Genomic DNA, 22660 nt, shown 5'->3' on the forward strand with positions numbered 1-22660 from the left:
CACGGTACAGATGCTTGACTCTTCAAATGGTTGCTGAAATTCATTTGTAAGCATTGTAGGTGACTAAGTTTTGTAACTGTACTTTGTGAGTTACAAGCAAGGGTCAAAAATCTAATACCACATGAATAATGTAGCTAACCCTCGCTTTGATCTTAGAAATCTTTATATCTGTGCTTGGCTGGGTACACTGTCAGTCAGCCACTGAACGACAAGGGGAAAGGATTTGTTACAAACTACTTGTGACTGAGACAGAAGCCAAGAAGTAACATCACTTATCAGTTGCTTGTAGAAATAATGTATAGCTCCTGAAATTATTGTTTTCAAATCTCTAACTCTGCTCTAATAATTACTAGAATTGAGACACTAATATATTCTATGAATTACTGGTTTTCATCCATTGAATAGCTGAGAACAGATTGTGATTCCCCAGTCTATTTGTTATTCAAATGAATTCAACAGATACCTTTTCTAATATTTAACTCTGTGGATTGAAAGCAAATATCCACAGTATGTAGTTGCTGATGCTTTGATAAATCACATGGATCGTTTCTGTTTCTTGACAGGAACACTGTGCAGATACCTAAGCTGAATCCTTGTTTATGCAAATGTATGCCTGGGTTTTCACAAGAACTTACAGATGTGGCTTTAAAACCTGTTTCTTTGTGCCTTTTTGTTTTGTTTTGTTACCAAAGGTCTGTTTCCCAAATTTTCACAGAAAAATGAACGCAAAGGAAATTTTACTGGGGCTAAAGCAAACTTACTTACTCATTTTTTATTTTATATATTTTTTTTTCATGGAATATCTATGAACAGACTGTGATCGAGGCCGTGATGCAGAAAGGTGATTTATGATAGGCTTAGCTTTAAATGTGCTGTCCTGCTCCCATTGAATTCAATGTGATTGAGCAAGCATAAAATGAAGTATGAGCATTGTCTTGGGAAGATCAGAACCTAAACTAAGATTATCTGAAAACTTTCTGAATTATTCGGCTCTAATAATCACTGTTTGGTCACTGCTCCTCAAAGAACTAGGTCTGCCTTCACTGCTTGCCTGTCCTCTAGATGACTGGAACCGTGGAATATTGATACTGTTCCCCTGTGCAAATAAAAGCAACAAAGATAACAGTGAGCATCCTCAAACGTGCATTCATAAAGGAGCAAACCCTGGACAAATGAACAGTCATTGTGGATTTTCTAGGGGTGGCCAACAATATTTTTCACAATGTAACTTATTTCATCAACAAATTCTTTTTTTTTTTTTCTTTCAGAGTAGATTTTTGGAAGTAAGCAAGAACATTTCTCAAGGGCTTCCAGCAGGATTTCACAGAGTTTAGGCTGCGTGTAGCTGACGGGAGGAGGATGGGCAGAGGCATACCTATCAAAGATCATGTAATCCTATTTATTAATCCACTGCAGAAATCCTGCAGGCAACATCAGGGAGCCTGATCACTGGCAGAGAAGAAACTGATATTCATGTGTTAACTGAACTGTAATTATAATCTCCACAGCAAAACCACACAGTTCCCTGGAAACTACTCTTCTGTTGGGAGGATTCTTCCGGGTAGCTTTTGTGCTACTGCTTTCCAGTTTGGGAGGCCATCCTTACAACTACACTAACAGTACACTGCTTTCAGGTTTGTGTGCCTGTTCTATAGAGGAGCCATATAAATCCATCGCACAAACTGAACCTGATTTGCGGTCCCTGCTGTGCAATAGATGCTCTGAAGGTGGAGAGACATCCTCTAGCAAAAGCATAAAATCAGAGTGGAGCATCTTTCCCCAGCTACAAATTTACGCTTAGCCATATCAGAAATGTTCTAACCTACATTTGTGCCTGAAACAACTCAGTTGGAGGAATGAACAAAGCATAGTTATGGAGATTTTCAGGTTTTTATGTTCTCCAGTGATACATTTACCAGTCAAGAAAAAGGCTGAGAGAGAAGGGAAGACAAAGCATCTCCAGATCAGCTTGCAGTTTGGATGAGCAGCTCTGTTACTGCTTATGACTGTCTCTATTCATCCAGCTATGATATATCCCACTGGTATGTTGTAGGTATGTCACCTCTGCCTTTCCCCTCACTCCTCTGAAAACATTTGTGGCTGTGTTTGCACCACAGATGATTCTCATAAGGTGTTTAAATAGAGGATAGCCAAGCCCTTCCTTTGGCAAGGTACTATCAATGCTGCCAAACTCCAAAATGAGATGCTGCCACCAGTCAGTCATTTGAACTTTGAATGGCCCTGGGAATAGTTTCTCGTACAGGAACCATTCCCAGCAGGACTGCTCCTGCCCAACCACTTACTGCAGTGAAGAGGGCCCACATAGTGGGCCAGTTTCTGACGCCTCATTGTGGAGAGGTGCAGTGGATGAAGGAGGCAGAGTGGCTCCCAGAACCACTGCTGCTCTAATGCTGCTCTAAAGAACACAAAAAGGCAGGTGGGCAGGGAGAAAATTAAAAAATGAATAAAATAAATAAAAAGGCAGGTGGGTAGGAACAAATGGGGAGCAAGTGGTGAGACAGGCTGGCAGGTGCTGGGGATGGTGGGAGGATGCTGGAGGGCACAAGCTCAGCTCTGTGCGTGTTGCCCCTTCTCAGGGCTGATGGCCTGCAGCAAAGCAGTGGTAAAAGCAGGCATTGTTTCAAAGCATTTACCCAGTCATTCTTAAAGGGTTTGTACAGGTTTGTTAGAGGTTGGAAGCAAAAGCGTGAGCAAAAACATAAGGCAAGCCCTCAGGATAGATGTACTCTGTGAGACAGTGTAATCTGGTCCTGCTGCTTACCAGCTTTCACCTGGTTAACTCTAGGTCACAATGAAGCTATATAGTCAGAACTGATTATTCATGACCCCAGACAAGAACGTAACCTTTCTATCTTTAGACTCCATTGAAATGGCAATACCCTGATTATGGAATATTTTTCCGCTAATTAGGAATGCAGGCTCTACAGGTCACTGGGAGTTCATGCTATTCCCTTGGCATAAGCAGATGTCTTCAAGATAAACCTGTACTAAACACATCAACAGCTCTGCGCTATCTTTTATGCGTTGAGGGGGAGGAGAGGGGGAAAGAAAGAAAAGGAAAGAAAAAGAGAGACAGCAGCTTGCTGAAGACTGAAGAGACAGATGACTCCAGGAGCTGAGTATTAATTTATGAACATCAAGCAAATAATTGCCTTTCAGGTACTGGCTCCTGGGCTCTGCAGCACATAGTTACCAATCTGCAAGCAGGCCTCATTGGGCAAGTACAAATCTGAGGCAAGGAGCATGAGCTGCTCAGCCTGCAGGTCCTGCGGGGCTGTGCTGGCTTCATGCAGGGCCATGGCAGGCATCTGTACCGTGCTCACAGCATGGAGATGGTGGGGAGTACAGCACGTAGGCACCTGGGTAACCATCATCACAAGACTCTGTACAAACTTGGTTCAGCAGCATCTTCTCTCCTGTTTCTTTCTGCCCTCTATTTTTCTCCTTTTTCTTTACTTTATCCCCCTGCCCCACCACAGTCTTCTTCTCTGCTTTCTAGCTGCTAGCCACATTCTCCATTCACATTCAGATCTCCTTCACCTTTCCTTGCCCACCTTAAGCAAACCCTCACATCTCTAAACTTTGTTCCTTCCTGATCTGATCTTTTCCTGATTTACTTTCCCATTTCTCATTCAGAGGTATGCCTTATTCCAACTGCAGTCTATCCAGGATCCTCTTCTACTCGTTGTTCTTGCTATGATTTTCTTTTCTACAGCAAAGGTCTCCCTCCCAGAGACAACCGGCCATGTTTCCTGGTGAAGTTACCTCCATCTGCCTTCCCATCAATCTTCTCTGTACCAACTGCTGTGATTCAGCTGGCAAGCACCATGCTCTCCTTGAAGCCCATGACCCTCCTGAAATACTTGCTCACTGGAGGAGGGAGTTGCTGGCATTGCGGTGCCAGCAGAGAAGTGGGGTGACAGGCTCTATTTCTCTGAGCAGGCATGATGGCTGTACCAGTCCAGAACTACACTCATACTTTCCAAACAAATAGCAAGTATTTTATTTTGTTGGCCAAGTGGGAGAGCTGAATTGTTTGCATCCTTGTGGCTTATAAATCTTCATGTGACAGGTCATGATGGTGAAGGCATCTGCCATGCTTTGCTCTTTGGGAAGCAACTGGCTGAATTTCAACTGCTATAAATACAGAGTGCTGTTTAACATGAAGATAGACTCTCTCCTGGTTGTTTTCTGGAAGGGTGATGCACTGCTTAGCTATGTCTAGCCTGTGCAATGAACACTATAAGCATGCCCCTGTATGGTTTATCCTGCAGAATACTCAAGCATTTGCAGTTGATACAGATGCAGGACAGCGTCAGCTATCCCTCAGGTTCTGAGCTAGGATTTTGACTGCACTGCTGCACAGCCATTTTCACATGAAAAGAAGTGATAAATAACAACGCATTATATGTCTCTTCCTGGAGATTCATAGGTGGATCATCCCCAGATGTCTGTGGCATGGGTAAGTCTTAGATACACAGGAGGATACATGAGAAGCCCCCAAAGAGTAAGAGATCTACCCAAAGTCAGCATTAATTGTGTATGGTGGGCAGTGTGCCTGTGAAGGAAAAGGAATTGCCAGAATGTTGGAATTAACATTTTGCTGGAGCCATAAATAAGTCAGGGGCGTATCTTTGTGTGCTATAGGAATGCTAATGCTCCTGGTGGGGCCGCAGGAGCCATCAGCAGAGAGGAGGGGGCTGCAGGGAGCCCCACACTGCTGCTGGAGCCAAGCTCAAGCAGGTTTGTATGGGCTGCTCACCCCAGGATGGATGCACGCACTGTCCTTTCTCTTTTTCATGTAGAAAGGTGGCTCCTATGTCACAGTGCCTATCCCTCAGCCCAGGAGAAACATCTGCACACAGCTCAAGAGGAGACAGGAGGGCCAGACTTGCTGAGCTACCTGTATTTTTCTTTTCATTAACAGAAGCATCATCTCCGGTTCCTCCTTTATCACATCAATTTCTTAGTACCATTTCTTGCATGACTGATAACACTGTAATGCCAGCAGTATTGAAGCACTGCTGTAAATAGGGGCATTTTTAATTCTGAGCCATTTTTTTGTCTTCAGTAGGAGAGTTTATGTATTGTTCACAACAGGAAAAGAAAAAACAAGGCAGGAAACCTATTTCTCAATGGCACCTGTGATGTCTGCTATAAATTGGTGTTATTGAAGGGGAAACTTCTTCTCATCTGCCATGTAAAAGAAATTAAGAGATAACATCTGCTGAGAAATATGACCCAGGCAGTGAACACTCTTATTCCATATCCGCAGACATTTACAGGATACAGTGTACTGGCAGGGCTTTTTTTCACGTGTTATATCTATATTTGCTATCTCTTTAAACACAGACAAATCCCTTTCCACCAAATGTGACTGTGCCTCTCCCTCTTTACTGTTAACAAGCCCAGCTCCCTTAGCACATCGTCATGGGGCTAGAGTCCCCAGTCATCTTGCTGGCCCTCCACTGAATTTGTTCCTATTTACCAGTGCCTTTGCTGTGTATCAGGGAGCTCAAAACTGGACGCAGTATCTTATGTTGTCTACTACCTCCATCAGCTGCCTCCCCCACAGCAGGGAGTCACCCACCACCATTATCCATACAGGGAAATATATTTCCACAATATGTGCAAGCAGCAAGAAGTTAGAAAGTGACATTCCAGTGATTTGTTTGTTCCAGTTGGGCCCTAAATAGATTCCCACTTCTCAGGGCCTCTGTGTATTTTGGTGGAAAGCACAAATCCTAGGATCATAGAATAGTTTGGGTTGGAAGGGACCTTCAAAGTTCATCTAGTCCAATCCCCCTGCAATGAGGAGGGACATCTTCAACTAGATCAGGTTGCCTAGATCCACATCCAGCCTGGCCTTTAATGCTTTTTCCACTGTTACATTGGTCTTCTAAAGGCTGACATCACTGTCTGCTCTTCTTCTGCCACAAAAGGAAACTGCATATAAAATTTCCCTCTTTTTCCCTTTGATACTTAAATAGCCTCTGGTATCACATACTAGAGTAGGTTACAATATTTAATATAATTTAACTTTCATAGTGGTCCTGTGAGACGGGAAACTAATTTCATTCTGAATTTATGAATATGTAAATGAGGCACATAGAAACTAATAGACTCACCCAGAGAAAGATTGTCACAGAACAGGAGCCTGAACTCGTACCTGCTCAGCTAACACGCTCTGTGTTACGGCTATTTGCTCTTTCCCGCTTCTATGGTGGTGTCCTGTAGCATTCAGTGATGAGCTGACTTGTATCACTGCATTCTGTTGAGATGTGCTGCAAGCTGCAATCTGATCCCACACACCTATGGAAGTGGGAAAGGGCTTGGGCTAATCTGTCAGCCCATCAAAACTGACAGCCGCAAGGGATGCTGAACTTTGGCATCTCCTATCTTTCTTACGCTGCATCAAACTGAGCTGATTTCTCATGTTATAACACAACAATACAAAGCATTGAAGAAAGCTAATTCTTCGAATGCTGAACAAGGAATACTAGTGGAATGAACATGAACTTCCTTATGTCTAGTCTGATTTTCTGCTTGGTTTAGGTGTCAAACTTTCTCTGTCCCACTTTGGTTTGTTTCAGTGCATAAATCATGCATGAATATCTCCAGCCTCCACTCCCCATTTCATCAAAAAAACAGAGTATGAAAGGCCTTCAGAAGCCCTGGAGCAAAAAGTGACACAATGCCAGATGTTGTAGGATCTATGTCCCAGCTGCAAGGAACCTGCAGGTGGCAGCTGGTTTTGCAGAGCCATCAACAATAGCAGCTGGAGGGGCTCTGCTGTTAGTAGCTCATCCCCCAGGAAGGAACTAGCATAAGGAAAAGCAGCAAGCATTGTATACAAGGTATCACTGCCACATTTTACATTTCCTTTTGTTATAAGACAAGCAAGAAAGCAGTGAAAAGGAAAGCAAAATCAGACCTGTTCCCTTGCATTCCCCCTGCCCTAGAAGTACCATGAGATAATGCCTCCCCCTCTCCCCAGTCATGCTCTTCCCTTTTTCCCTTTCTGATAGAGTCAATCAATCAGGTTTTTGTTATTGTGTGACCTATTCTAAATACCCTTCTTAAGGTGGGGGAAAATAAAGATGGCCTATAAGCAAAATAAAAACAAGAAAAGAATCACAACCTCTGGAGCCTGTCCAGTGAATGCATGTTCCTAGTGGGCTTTTTCCTCATCACCTGAGAAAAAAGTCATACACTGGGAGAAATAAAACAAAATAGACGTTTACATCCTCACTAGAGAAAAAGCAGTTTCTATGTTCATTGTCACTATGTTTTGATATATGCTTAGCTGTGTTATGTCGCAGCATCATCTAATTTCCATATAAAGTGTAGCTACTTTCAGTTTTACTATATAGTGTTTCAGGGGAGACTTTGATTTGTGTGCCCCAGGGTAGATCTGAGAAATGCATAATTTTCTTTAAGTCCTTTCTGTCATGCACCATCAGTAAATTCCTGTACAGATTACAACATGGATGTTTAGTCAGAGGTCTGCACTCCCACGGAGTGGGAGGCAGTAATAAATGTGTGGACCAAAGTGGAAGAAAAAAAAGAGTAAAAGAAAAGAGAGGAAGAGAAGGAGAAATTCCATTAAGAAAGGTTACTGAATCAAAAAGAATTTATCAAAAGTAGACTGGTGAGAGTGGTTCTTGAATTTTTATGAATCTGTGGGCCATACAAGTCAGTCTGCTTTAGACTGTAATTTTAGGTAATAGCAGAACTGGGACTGCTGGGGCGTACTCTGTCACTGTTTCTAATCTCCAATGCTCTGGAACATCAGTTACACATCAATTCAATTAATCACCTGTGATAACAAAATTTGTTTTTTTCCCACTTCAGAAATGTTGTTGTTTTTTTTGGGGTTATTTTTTTTTTTTAGTGCAGAACTTTATCAGGCACAAATTCTTTTTCCTTTATGAAGAAAAGCTTATGAAATTCATTTATACAGACAGCATAAATCCTATCTCCTACTGTTTCCCCCTGTAACCTAACATGAAATATGGCTTATAGCTCTGCTAATTCTCAACATTTAGTCCAGCTGATGAAAGTAGTTCATCACTCACAAGGATGCACCACGCTCACTGCAGCACATATGGAACAGGAGGCACACGTGTGTCAGACCAGGGAAGATACATGCAGTAGTATCATGACATAAGACATACAATCTCAGATATACCACAGCAGCCAGGTTTCTTAATACTGCTCTTCGGGGATACACTGCATTAAAAAATGTGTACTTCTCATTGTACAGCAAACCCCTCTCTCTTTCTTGTCACTCTTCCCCCTCCACAGATTTATCTCCTGTTAACAACTCCCTTTTTTCAATTTGCGTCTCTCTCTGACTGATAATACTTTGCCTCCCGGTTCTCCTGGCTTGGTGTGCCTCTTGCCTTGTTTGCTGCTCATTATTTGCTGCTCATTATTTGCAGGATGTAGATACAAGGACTTGCCCATAATCAGTTCAATTATTCCACTTCAAATCCAGCCGTTCTGCTGCCACATATAATCCTGACAACTCATTATCCACCAGCTCAGATAGGTCTGGCTCTCGCATATTAGCTATGCTGCCACCTCAACCCCCTTCTCTAGCCTTCTACACTTCAATTCACTATTAAACCCCCCTTGCTGTGTTTTACTCCCAGTTGCATCGATGCAATAGGAAGGAAAGGAGTGCAGCAATGTGGCAGAGATGCCTGACTCTTCCTAACTCCCTGAATGCCACTTTTCCTGGTGGGAACACGTGAAAGTGTATTTCCAGCTTGTGACATATAAGTGATTAGAGCTGACATTTACAACATCTCCCGTCTGAAGCCTTGAAGATAACATTTGCCAGCCTGTAAGGCAGGTAGGTGCAATCATCACCAGAGGAAGTCAGCCCTGGGCTTTAGACCATTATTTGCAGCTCCAAGACCAGGTGGCATTACAGTGAGCCTCACCTCAGTTGAGACAAGGGTGCACCCCCAGAGACAGCTGGCAGGTCTAACAGGGCTGGCAGAGGGTTGTTTTGCACTGTTAGGGCTGTCCTGGAGCACTGGCTGGGAGCAGAGCAGAGCGATGGCTCCAGGAACCCCCAGGCACAAACTAGGTTGGAAAGTTTCCTTGCTGCAGCATGCAGGAGGATCTCGACTTGATAGATGAGACAGGGGATGGTCTCCATGGCAAACAGGATTCTCTTGCCACATTTCTTGGCAAGAGATGGGGAAGTCAGACTTTTAATAAGCTGGGCAAGGACCTAACCACAGCCTTCACAGTGAGGCATGAGCATACCCGTGCAGTTATTGTGTCAGTGTAGAAGGAAATGTTGAATGTGAAGTTTACCAAGCAGCAAATAAGTCTGTCTTGAATCTTACTCTCTCCTTCAGTCAAGAAAGAGCAAGTCTATTTCTAATCGTGAAGACCCTATATATAACTAAGCACAACATTTCTTCTTGTGCAGCAAAGGACAAGCAAAATTTCACAGCCTGATTGTTTTGAGATGGTTTGTGTAAGTCTCAATCATGAGCTTGAAGCTGAGCATTCACATACAGATCAGAAGATAAATCAGGGTTTTGGCTCTAGTTCCTCTTTAGAGACAGCAGCCCTAGTGATGACCAAAGTGGTGGCTCTTACATCAGCTCTTCTAAGTGAGAAATGCCTCTGACTCAGTGTTTGTGCCAGGCCACATAGCACCACCTGGCTCAGGCATTCAAGTATTGTCATGGCACAAATAGTGTAAAGAGGCAGTAAGCTCTGAAGTATCCCTTGGACACTTAGTGGAGTAGTTGGGAAACTCAGCTACCACCACCCTGAGATGGCTGTGGAGGTCACAACCAGGTGTGCACTCCAGCACCATAAACTTTCTGTGCACAGCAAACTGCTCCCTTTTGTAGCACTGATCTACGTCCCCTCCACAACAGTCATTCTCTATCCTGCCCTGTATAAAGGATGAGCTGTTTGACAAACACCATTCCTCTCCATTCCCATAAATGCAGCCCACACAAACAGAAGCAGGGGTTAAGCCATCATTTCCAGTGCCTCACTGATAAGTGACCCCTGCAACATTTCTCAGGATGACATGAAACCTAAATGCTTCTGGACACGTCAGTTCTGTGCAATCCTGGGCAAGGCAGGGCTAAAGCTAGACATGCTCCAGCCCATCCCTTAGCACAGGCATCTCCTGTTGTGTGGAGCCCAGCACAGGCAAGCTGCAGGTCTCTGGGAAAGTAGGAAATAGCTACCCTCTCAGTAAAACTAACCTTTGGTGGGTCACAAGTCTCATCATGAGCTGAACATACACATAATTATGATGCTTTTTTCTAAAAGGGCCCTGCAGGGATTGGCCAAGTCAAGAAGAAGCTGTAGTTATCCAGCTCCAGAGCAGTCACTACATCAACATTTAGTAGTCTGCACGTATCTCCTTGTGCCTTCAAAAGCTCTTCAAGCACTGACAGCCCACATCACGTGGGGCCCGGCTGTTAAAGAGAAGCTGCAAGAGCCTGCTCCAGAAAGTGTCCTGGACAGATGGGTCCCAGGGTTGATATTTGCCCTGCAGCCCTTATTTTTAAGGGCTAGAACTGACAACCACCTTTAGAAGTGAACTACCACACTGGTGATTGAAGCCATTGAGGCAGCAATTATCTTGTGGCTACGTCTCTGCCAGGACAGTGCTGGCTCTTCACTTTGGGAGTGGAGGCAGCTGGCTTTAGGAGACTGGAGGGTAGGAAGGGGCTGTTCACACCTTTTTTTATACCCTAACGTTTTGCTTGCCAGGAACTTTGGGCTGGATTTGGTGTGAATGCTTAAGTCAGAGAAGACCTGCTGTCATGTAGATCCACCCATTCTTGTGCTCCTTCCTTGTATGATGCCCTCAGATTCAAGAGTTTCTCAGCTCTCTTGCAGTGATTCAGTTCCCAGTGATGACCCTATGATAGGAGGGTCTGAGGGTGCAAAACTGGGCATGGCTGTGTGTGCACTCAAAATGCTCTCAGAGGACAGTAATGTGTCTCCATGCTTTGCTGCTTCTTTTCTATCTTAATCTTTTCGTATTGTGGGGCTTTTATTCTTTATTTGGCCACTTTCCTAAGCACATGTACCAAGCTGACTGCAGTTTTCTCTGTGTCTTCCCTCAAATTCATAACCTGTGTTTTCCTGGGTCTTTCTTGTGGTTGGTCTTGCATGATCCTCACAGAAAAATTGTGTAGCAAGAAAGGAAAACACTTTACACAGTAGAAGAGCAGAGCTGCTCACAGCAAAGGGCAGTAAGTCAGAGCAAGCTGCAGCGTGGCCTCGGGAGAAGGCTATGAGCCTGACAACCTCTTTGAGCACCATTCTGACTGGAAAAAAAAAAGAGGTTTCAAATTTGGGGTAAAGGAAATGTTTTCTGTGTTCACAGCACCTGGATGAAAAGGGTTGCTTCAGAGAAATCTCTGGTCATTTGGGTGGATGGTGGCAGTGGGGGCTGCAGCTGTGGCTGAGCATCAGGCAGGCTGAAAGCACCTCTCTGTGAGCAGCCATCAGAGCTTGCTGGCCCAGCATGTCTTCCTCTCCTGTGGGAGCGCTGCTTTGTACCACCCTCCCCTTCTTCTGGGGTGAGCCTGCCTGTGTCCCCACCCTGGAGAGACAGGGTTCAAGGGCTCATCACACCATCAAGATGCATGTCTGACACTGTGGTTAGTACCTGCTGGCACCATGCAGCTCCAAAGCTGACCAGACCTACCTTTCACAAACAGAAGCTCTTTCAACATTTTTGCTCTTGTCAAGCCGAAGAAGTATATGCTAATGGAAGGGTCAGGATAATGCTGATGAACAATGTTTCCCATCCATTTCCTTATGCAGCCTGCTGTATCTCTTGCTGATATGTCCTTTTGTCTCTTCTTTCCTACCTCTGTGAAAGTGGTTTCGCTAACCCATACATCTGATTGCATTACACACTTAACATCTCTGACCTCTTACCATTGCTTACCCTCCTCTGCCTTCCCCACATCCCATCCCCACCTAAGGGCTAGGCTCTCCAGGCATCTCTCAGAGGCCTGGTGTTTCTTAATACATTTTTTAAGAGAAATCTGCAAGAAGGAAGGGGAGAAATATTAATACAGAGATGACCCAACACTTAGGGATAGTAACTAATAAACTAGGAGCTACTGCAGTGACCTGAATGAGTTAGAGGAGCTGTCGGGAAGGAATAGAATGTAATGAGTATAGGCACAGTACAGTTAGGAGAATTACAAATGCAAATACAAAACAAGCTATTGATGACTGGACCAGAGTAGTTCAGGGAAAGAACCTGGGGCAATCATTCATGAAGAAATTAGGATGAGTAGTTAATGAAAAGCCGTAATTAAGAAAAGGCAAATACAGTCTTGGGATATATGAGAGGGAAAATCGTATGAAAAATATCACTCGGAGTGTTTTGCCACAGCAGCTACCATCAACTAAGATGCAGCTACCAGCAGTGCTGTGCTTGTATCTCTGGAAGGTAAGGACAGGAATCCATGGCTGAGAAACTGTACTCAAGAGCTCCCTTCCCTCCCCTCCCTGGGCTAGCGAAGCCTCTGTTAACTTTCCCACACACTGCAAGGCCAATTGATTTTCAGGCTGTTTCAGGAGCTAAAAGATCAGAGAGAGATTAAACCTTCTTTTCCAGATCAGATGGGAGTTTTCACATCTTTATATTTCATGTCCGTTTTTTAAATCTCTTGGTAGTACACAGAGGAGTGAGTCCTAAAGCTATAGCAAACATGTACAGGGACGAAGAGTTTATCTCTTGCTCACAGCCTGCTCTTGTACACACTGTAGAAATTACACATAATGGTGGGCAATGCAAAAAAGAGATGTGACATTGCTGACTCATGGGTGGGAGTCAGCTGAGCTGCAGCCAGGCAATATCTAATGTCTGACTATACCCATGCTGTATGACCAGAAGGTTGAGGAGAGACAAGAGGAAAGCCAGTGTCAGGCAAGGTGATGAGTCTCTGAAGGAAGCTAATGACAGGAGGAATTGCAAGATTAAAAAGTGGGATGCCCAAAGCCTATAGCAGGCTCATTTCAATTGCTTGCCTGCTTCAGCTCTTTTGGAAATCCTTGCCACCCATAAGAAGAGTTACCCAGTTGGGCTACCCAAGCCACCACCCTAGGGATGGGGGGGGGCTGGCCCATAGTGTGCATAAAAAGGTGAGTCAAAGAGGAGACAGCTGCTAAACAAAAAAATAGTGGTTTTCTCGTGAAATACGAATGACTTGAAGTGAAGTAAAAGCAATATGTGTAATGGAGAATGAGTAGCTGTCAACAGAGGCACTGACCAGGTCCCAGACATGAATAGACAATGTAGTTTAAGAATGCAACAGAAATGGAAACGCCAGCAAATGCAATGAATGGAGCAGGAGTTTGCCATTGCTTTTAATAATGTCAATGGAAAGCTCCTGTTGCCATCAGATTCGGAGGTAAGGTGCATATTTCCAAAGCATAACCATTTTCAGCCATGCATCCCACTCTTTTCCATCATGGTGAGAAGATGGACTCTCTCAGCCCTGTTCCCTGGAAACACAACCCTGCTTTGACAGCAGCTTGACCGCATATCCATCATTTGCTCAGAAGCTGTGGGGGCACTGCAACACGGTGATAAAACATGCCCCAGGCCATATCGGATGGGGCTGATTTTGCTTGATTTCTTCCTTCCCCCTGTGTTTGCCGTGTCAATGGACCATCCTCTGAGGCTACTGATAGATGGTGTAATGGGATATGAGCTGAAATTAGGAGAAAAACAGTGCTCAGGGGAAGATGATAATGATGAGGGAGACAAAATGGTTATCTACATACCCAACCTCCTTAATCCTATAGAGGTAAGAAGCTACTTTAAACGTCAATGTTCCCTCTGTTTCCTCACCTACCTGTCTTTGAAGTGAGCTCTTGACTGAGTTCTTTAAATTCTGAAAGGAAGCAGAAGGGAAAAGGTGTTGTCTTACCTCAGGAAAAACATCCATGCTGATAACTGCTCTACCCTTTGATGTAGTGAAACTTGAGTATCTAAGCACCAACACAATAAAACTGAACATGTTGAGCCCTGTGACCGTTTTAATGCCTTGGGAATTCAGCCATGGAGAGACTCCTACAACGAGATCTTACTGCTAATAGACAGGAGGTCAGTCCTGTCCTTCCACTCTCAGCTGGGCTGCAGCAGCTGACATTGCCATCCTAGGAATGGCTTTTTGCTCTTTGGTTGTAGTGAGTCCCTATCCCCTCTAATACACAGGAGAGAAAACTCAGACAAGTGTTTTCCGTCTGCAAAGCAAATGTGATTCATTATTCATACAGCCCTGTTAAGAGTGCATTGCACTTTAGGTACATTAACTGATTGACAGGTCCCTGACCTAAGGAGATTTCTTTCTGTGTTTAAGCATCACAGGACACATAAACATGGCAAACAAAGGAAGGGTTGGATGGAAGAGGTGGAAGGGTTACAAAAATAATACTACATACTAGTGGGGTTTGTTATGCACAAATCTTACACATGCGTAACGTCACTGACACCAAGACCTCTGTAAGGTCCAGGAAAGGATGTGGTATTTTACTGTTATGAGGAAGTCTGAGTGGTTTATAGTGAGCCTGTCTGACCCAAAAATCTCGCTGAAACCACTGCAGAGAGCAATAGCTTTCCTTGAGATCTAAAAGAGGTGGTGGTTAAATGCCTTTTTACTCAATGGTAGCTGACCAAATTGTAGGGTAATTTGATGGTCAAGGCACATAGTGTGGTGGTCTTAATGGTTAACGGCATACTCTAGGGCTGTGAGTTAGAGGGAAAAAGCTGACAAGAAATCCTTCAAGAATCTGGAGTCTGGAAACGACAAATGGAGCAAGCTGCAGCATGGCCTCAGGAGAAGGCTATGAGCCAGACAACCTCTTTGGGCAGAATTCTGGCTGAAAACCAGATTTGGGTAAGGCAAACGTTCCCTGTGTTCATGGCACCTGAATGAAAAGGGTTGCTTCTGAGAAGTATCTGATCATACACAGATAAAAGACACAGTGAGGCAGATCACCTTCAGCAAATACAAGTACAGAAGCTGCAGGAATTAATCATGGGGATATCCAGCTAGCAAGGTAGTAAAGTCTGTCTGAAGTTATCTCCATCCTGCAGCCTCACCTAGGGCTTTTAATTATCCTTTAGCCCCACACTGCTTATTATTCATGTACAAAATCATTAGAAACATGACTTGACCTCTTCGGCTCTCCATGGCTGAAGATATGACTTAAAGCTGTTGGGCTGCCTCAACCCTTTGAAACTGAGGAAACATTGCCTGTCCGTATAACAGACTGTGAAATGATCAGTGGAGAGAAGCAGGTAATATTGACTGTGATTCATCTAAGGTCTCAGACTTCTACATTGGGATGCATGAATCAGCCTCTGGAAGGACTTGTTCCTTTCTCCTCTTCATACCGTTGTCCTCAGATGCTCAGCTCCAGTGTACAACTAACCGTTGCCAACACGCAGACCTCTTGGTCAGCAAAGAAAATCCCACTAGAGCTTGACTGGCAGCAGCCAGGAGACCACTGTCTGCTGGAGAGGGTGCAACACAGAGGGCTGTTCTCTCCTTCTCATGGGCAGCTTTCACCCCCTCCTGTACATGTTCTGCTCTCTGCTTATCTAGTCTTCTGAGACATACACAGGCATGTTTGTTTTCATAAATACAAACCACTTTTATTTCAAAACAAATCTACCTTTTATTTATAGGAATGTGAAGGGAATTGCACTAGATAAATGGGTCTTAACTGCCCTCGTGGGCAGTACAAATGTTTATTCTTTGCTTGTTTTGTTTCATTTTGATGGTTTTTGGTGGTGGTTTGTGTTTTTTTTTTTCATATAGCTATATTAAGGAGGAATATTAAGCCTACACAATGTATGCAAACACATTTTGCTGTTTGAGCAAGGGGAATCAGATTTGGGTGACACACTGCAATTCATCAAAAGGTCTGACACTGTGCTTTGAAAGGATATTTTCCTGTATTTTGAAAAACCTTTTTCCCAGCAAACATTCAAGTGCATTGTTTGATCAAGCAATAACACTTTAATCTACCTTGTGTACTTTCTTCAAAGGAGGAGGTCAGAGAACAATTTCTCTGTTTTTGAAAGGAATCCTTTTAGAAATGCTTTCAGAAGCAAAGATCTGGTGCAAGGTTTTTTCTTACTTGGAGAACTTAGCATTTTGCTGGGATAGAAACCATGTCCTTGAAGTCCAAGATGACAGATAATGGGGCTCATTCTTTTGGTGTCACAGATATGCATCCCACACAAATGTCTTTCCCTAGTCCATCAGCAGAATCAGACAATCTTAGTCCTGAATCAAGGTCTGCTGAAGTTACTCTGAGCTTTCTGCTGTTATCAGTCAGCTCTGGATTAGGCCTCCAGAGGATAAAGGACTATGTATCTGACCCTGACTTTGCATCCTCATCCCCCATATACTCAGTGTCAAGCAAAGGAGACATGGCATATGGTGCCAGGAGCTCAGCACCCTATAAAGAGTGAATGAAATAAGCTGGAAGATTGGAAAGACACAAGTGCAGAGCAGCTCAGGCAGTGTGGAGTTTACCAAATTCTCTTTAGCCTTACTCACAGCTGAAGGACAACACATGTGCATGAGGAGACCTTAATCAAGCTGGTATGGGATTTTCCTATTCCTCACCTACGTGTGCAGCTCCTGAGTATAATTGCCACAGAATATTACTGATCTCAAGCACTGATTTAGAAACATGTAAAAGACCTGAAAACTTTTCTATCAATAGAAAACAACCATGATCCTACATTCCTTTTTTATAAAAATCCAATTAACACTGGGATTAATTTCTCCCAGATTTAGCCACTGAAATGTGCCTGTTCTAACCTAGTTCCCTTGGGCCCCTTCTATTGCTCCTAGGCAACAATGGGTACCTCCACAGGCTAGTCCATCTTTCGTAACTCCCTCCCAGGAATGTAAAATACTAGTTAAAGCTCTTAGATAGGCAACACTGGGTAATATAAATGCCTCCTACAGTGACATGGGTATTGCACTGTGGTTGATCAGGATTTCATTTACTGCAGGCTGTTAGCCTCAAAACTACATAGCATAATTCTTTTTCCCCTTCGCTATTCCTTTAAAATAGATTAGGTGTCTGGCAAGTTTTCATATTCTTTTAAAAATTTAGAATGCAGCCAGATAGCACAGCAGTCAATCATGACTGGTTTTATCAGGACCTCATCTGTTTCAGGATGCCAGTGGATGTCCTGCTTAACCAAGCAGGGCAGAAGTCTCCCTACACGTTTCCCCCCTCCCTCTGGCTATTACTCTTCTTTGTCAAAAGTTCCTGTATTTCATCTATAGTTTTAGGAACAACATTTGCTGGAAGTTAGAAAAGTGAAAGCTGAAATTGGAAAGTTAAATTCAAGAGTAAGTTGATAATTAGGCAATGGTGTAGATAGGACACCATTTGTCTGAATAAAAAGCTCTGTCTATATCTATGTATGGCCATGTTAGATAAGGTACCAGTGGAAATGATATAATAAGGAACTGTGTAAAGGCAAGGGGTCAAAGTAGAGAGCCGAGATGATCTTTTCTACCTGGGATTTTTAAGTATGCCAACAACACAGGATTTTTAAAGGAGATGAGGGAAAAAGGTTCTTTCAAGTTTGCCCATTTGGCAGACATTAATTCAGCTGAGCTAAGCAACCTGTAAATGGAACTGACAAATGCTATTATCCCAGGTGCTAAGTTTTTTCTCTTCTATTTTTAATGAACACAAGAAGGACCCGAGATTTTTTCCACAGAAGACACACCTGGGGATTTGCTGGAGAACTGAGGGTCACTGATTTGATTAAGCCAGAGGAAAAAAATAGATCTACCTTCATTTTTAATAAGAAAGTAAAACCTGCACAGACAGCAGCCCCAGCATACCATGCAGAGCTGCTGCATGCTTCTTGAGGGTCTGCAGCCATGTGTTTAGACGTGTATGAGGCTGCAGGACTCAGAGGTACAGGCACACCAGGATCATCAAACATTGGCCTTGTCTAATCCCAAAACTATTCTCACCCAGAAAGTTGGTCTTTAGAATGAAACCTAACTCTACAAAATTGTTTTTCTCTTTGTATCTTTTAATAGAGATGAGCAGCATCCTTTATTTTTTTTTTTTCAAACAGAAGACCATAATTCTGAATTCTATGAGGCATTTTAGGCAAATTTCCATCCCTTCCTTTCTATGGGATATAGTGGAGATAATATAATTATAAATAAGTACCATAAATAATTTTATGAAGCCAAAGGTGTTTAAAACGCAAGTTCCAGGGCAAAGCACCAATGCACTCAAATGTTTGTGAACCCCAAACTAATTTGGTCCTTGTTGATGCTGATCCTGCACATTGTTGAGATGGCCTCACATGTTTTCTTGGTGTTATTGATTGAAGAAGGTGCAGAGATGAGAACTGGGCTCAGCATTTCATATTTTAAGGTCGCTTTTAACAAGTGAACTCATATCTACCATACCAAGCTAGCCTTGAGCATCTTACTGTAACAAACAAGCACTCTTGAGTGACTTTCAAGCATGGAGCAGTTGACATTTTACTACAGGGTGGGAAGAGTTTGGTTATGCAGGATCTCCAATCTCCCTGCTAGTACATGCTGGCACATCCCCGAGGGTCTGTCATGGCCAGCTCTGCCACCAGCCCTGCTGAGAAACCTGCCTCTTCTCTGCAGATTGTGCTACTTGGAGCTGCAGCCCCTTCTTGCCGGGCATCCCGAGGGTTTCAGGAAAAGGATAGCACTCAGCTTGCATCCAGAGCTGATCTCAGAGCTCATAAAGCTTCTCCACATGTGCAGGGTCTGGGTAATCACACTTAACCCTTTACACAGATAGCACAAAGCAGCAGTTGGTAAAGCTCTGTAGCATTCCAGGAAAAACAGTTTATTTCTATTTCAATTAGTTTAGAAGAGCATTTACATTTTTGAAACTTCATAAATGATGAAGTAATTTGCCTTTAATTCAGTTATTATGCTGTGGGATCTGCAGAGCTCTTCAATTCAGGTTACAAACTGTATTTTCCAAAACAGCCAGGACAGGCTGCATATTAGTCACCAGTCTATCTCAAGGGCTGGACCTGGCCAGAAAAGGAGGGGGATCTGCACAGCAGCCCCAGCTCACAGGCTCCATCAGGCAGCTCCTTGGGACCATCAGGAACTACAAACTCTGTCAAGTCAATGAGGTGAATTGAAGACTGGCGGAACAAGCAGGCCATTTGTGGGGAAGTGACCAGCAGCGTACCCCAAGCACTAGGGCCAGTACTGTTTTACATCTTCATTAGTGACCTGGATGATGACAAAGAGCACGCCCTCAGCAAGTTCACAGAAAATATGGAACTAATAGGAGTGGCTAATACATCCCAGGGGTGCGGTGACATTCAGAGGAACCTGCACAGGCTGCAGAAATGGGCTAACAGGAACTTTATGAAGCTCAAGAAGGGGAAAAGGATGTTCATCTTGGGGACGAACAACCCCAGGCTGGAAAGGAGCTTTTCTGAGAAAGACCTGGGGTTCCTGGTAGACACCAAGCTGAGCATGAGGCAGCGATGTGCCTTATGTCAAAAAAAAACAAACGGTATCCTGGGCTGCATTGCGAAGAGCATTGACTGAGGGAAGTCATCTTTCCCCTCTGCTTAGCCCTCTTGAGATGTCTGGAGTGCTAGGTCCATGTTTGGGTTCCCCAGTACACAAGAGACATGGTCATACTGCAGTGAGTCTGGGAATCATCTTTCGTCCCTTTTCTGGACTCACTCCAGTAAAACCTGGAGAAAGGAAAACGTCTCACCAGCTGGGGAATCCAAGTAGTGCTAGAGGGAGCCGATGACATAACTTGAACTTCTACACAGTTTTCCAGACAGCATGGACCTTTGAAAGTTGTTTAGCATAAAGAACACAGTTCCCACATCCCAGAGAGATGTAAAGAAAGAAAAATGACTGTCACTCAAGGAACTAGATTTTTCAGAGCTGGTGTGCTATTTCTGTTGGGAGAAATCTACCCCACCATGCTCAGCTCCTAGCACTGTCCCAGCTTGCTCAGGAGACCCTGGCTGGCAGCAAGAGCCCAGCTGTCTCTGCATCACCCTGAGATGAGGACCTGCTTCCAGTACTGAGATGTCCCCAGGTTAGCAGGCATTTGGCTGGGCCTTCCCAGCAAAGCATCATCTTTAGGGTATCCCAAAGTTGCAATGGCTGCAGCAAACATTCAGACAAAACCTTCTGGGTGCCAGCAAAGGACAGGGGAATATCCATAAAGTGCTATGACAAATTCAGTTTTTCCACATGATAGTCATTTTCCACTTCCATTAGTAATTTCCATAACCCATAACTGCAGGTATAGTGGGATGACAGAATCACTGTCAGTTCTGGGTAGTACTGTGTAATTTGAACACATGAGGAGACAAATGTTATCGTGTTTTGTCTTTACCTAAAAACTGTGATGATCTCTGTATTTTCTGTACTATGTTGACCGTGTGTCCTAGTTTCCACTTCCACTTAAAAAGATGGTTGTTACCTTGCGGTTACCTACAAGCTGCCAGTCATCTCTAGCTTAAGAAGTTTCACTGCTACAATTACTACTCCCTTGTCTTCTTTTATTAGAGGTTCTGTTATTTATTTATATTTTTTTAAGATTTCATTTTTCTTATCATGGGAATTATTCTAAAAACCTTAAGTGTATTTGGTATTCTCTAGTTTGGTAATATTAGATTATAGTTGTGGAACATATATAACCTCTTTTTATAAACCCAGAATCGTGCTTCAAGGCGATGTATCATCCAACATTTATTTTGTTTTCCAGTGATGAATCACTTTCTTCACACGACTCTACTCTAACCTCATAATGACATTCATTATAACAACATATTCAAAGCCTCTGTTTATGAATGTACTAAGGAGCGGTTGTTATAATAAGGATAACCTGGATGGGAAATCTGATACTTAGGGCTGAGCTGAGTTATGATTGCTTTTCAGAATAAGAGTTCTTCATTCATCTGCCCATTGGAGGGTAATACAGAGCTTGGATTAAAACCAAATGTTAACATCTGGGCTTCCCCAACTCTCTTCTGAAAGGCTGTCATAGAATCTTAGGATCACAGAACCACAGATTAGTTTGAGTTGGAAAGTACCTTTAAAGGTCATCTGGTCCACTAAATGCAATGAGAAGAATCACTTTCCACTAGGCCAGGTTGCTCAAAGCCCCGTCCAACCTGGCCTTGACCACTGCCAGGAATGGGGCAGCCACAGCTTTTCTGGGCAGCTTGTGCCAGGGTCTCACGACCCTCACAGTAAAGAATTTCTTCCTTATATCTAATCTAAATCTACCCTTTCCAAGTTTAAAGCAACTCCCCCTTGTCCTGTCACCACATGCCCTTGTAAAAAGTCACTCTCCAGATTTCTTATAGGCCCCCTTTAGGTACTGGAAACTGCTCTAAGATCTTCTCTGAACCTTCTCTTCTCCAGGCTGAACAAGCCCAAGTCTCTCAGCCTGTCTCCATAGGAGAGGTGCTCCAGCCCTTTGATGATCTTTGCAGCCCTCCTCTGGATTCGCTCCAAGAGGTCCACATCCCTGTTGTGCTGGGGGCCCCAGAGCTGAATGCAGTACTCCAGGTGGGGGATCACCAGAGCGAGGGGCAGGATCACCTCCTTCTACCTGCTGGTCATGCTTTTTTTTGACACAGGCCAGGATACGGTTGGCTTTCTGGGCACAAGTGCTCACTGCTGGCTCATGTTGAGTTTCTTATCAACCAACACCATCAAGTCCTTCTCCCAATCCATTCTTCACCCATCTTGTATTTGTGCTTGGAATTTCCTGACCCACTTGACCCAAGCGCAAGGCCTTGCACTTGGCCTTGTTGGACTTCACAAGGTTAACGCTGGCCCACCTGTCAAGCCTGTCAGTGTCCCTCCAGATCCCTTCCCTCCAGTGTGTTGACTGCACCACACAGCTTTGTGTCACTGGCAAACTTGCTGAAGGTGTACTCAATGCCACTGTCCATGTAGCTGACAAACATATCGAACAGTGCCAGTCCCAACACCAACCCCTGAGGGACACCACTTGCCACTGTCTCCACTTGGACATCTAGCTGTTGACCACAACCCTCTGAGTGTGACCATCTAGCCAAATCCTTATCCTTCTTATTGCAGAGGCTGGCATGTCTTCCCTGCTACAGATATCAACAATCTCATTATTTTATCAATGTAGTAATGCAAATGAAGGCTTCAGAGAGGTTGGTTGAGGTAAGGAACTGGCTTACAGAATCATAGAATCATTTAGAATTGGAAAAGACCTTTAAGATCATCAAGTCCCACTGTTAACCTAGCACTGCCAAGTTCATCATTAAACCATGCACCTAAGTGCCACGTCTACACATCTTTTAAATACCTCCAGGGACAGTGACTCTGGCAAATTCCCTGTTCCAGTGCTTGATAATCCTTTCAGTGAAGGCATTTTTCCTAATATCCAGTCTAAACCTCCCTTGGTGCAACTTGGCGCCATTTCCTCTTGTCCTGTTGCTTGTTATTTAGGAGAAGAGACCAACACCCAGCATGCTACAGCCTCCTTTCAGTAGTCGTAGGTACCAATAAGGTCTCGCCTGAGCCTCCTTTTCTCC

General features: G+C 43.8%; 1 long non-coding RNA gene across 1 annotated transcript in view; it reads left to right on the top strand.

The window, feature by feature from the left end:
* LOC134158337 (uncharacterized) overlaps positions 1-22660 on the top strand; it is an 82333-nt gene that overhangs the window by 823 nt on the left and 58850 nt on the right. The window lies entirely within an intron of this gene.

This window comes from Pezoporus occidentalis, unplaced genomic scaffold (genome assembly GCF_034315485.1).
Source record: "Pezoporus occidentalis ecotype Australia unplaced genomic scaffold, CSIRO_AGI_Poc_V1 ctg13, whole genome shotgun sequence".
Lineage (NCBI taxonomy): Eukaryota > Metazoa > Chordata > Aves > Psittaciformes > Psittacidae > Pezoporus > Pezoporus occidentalis.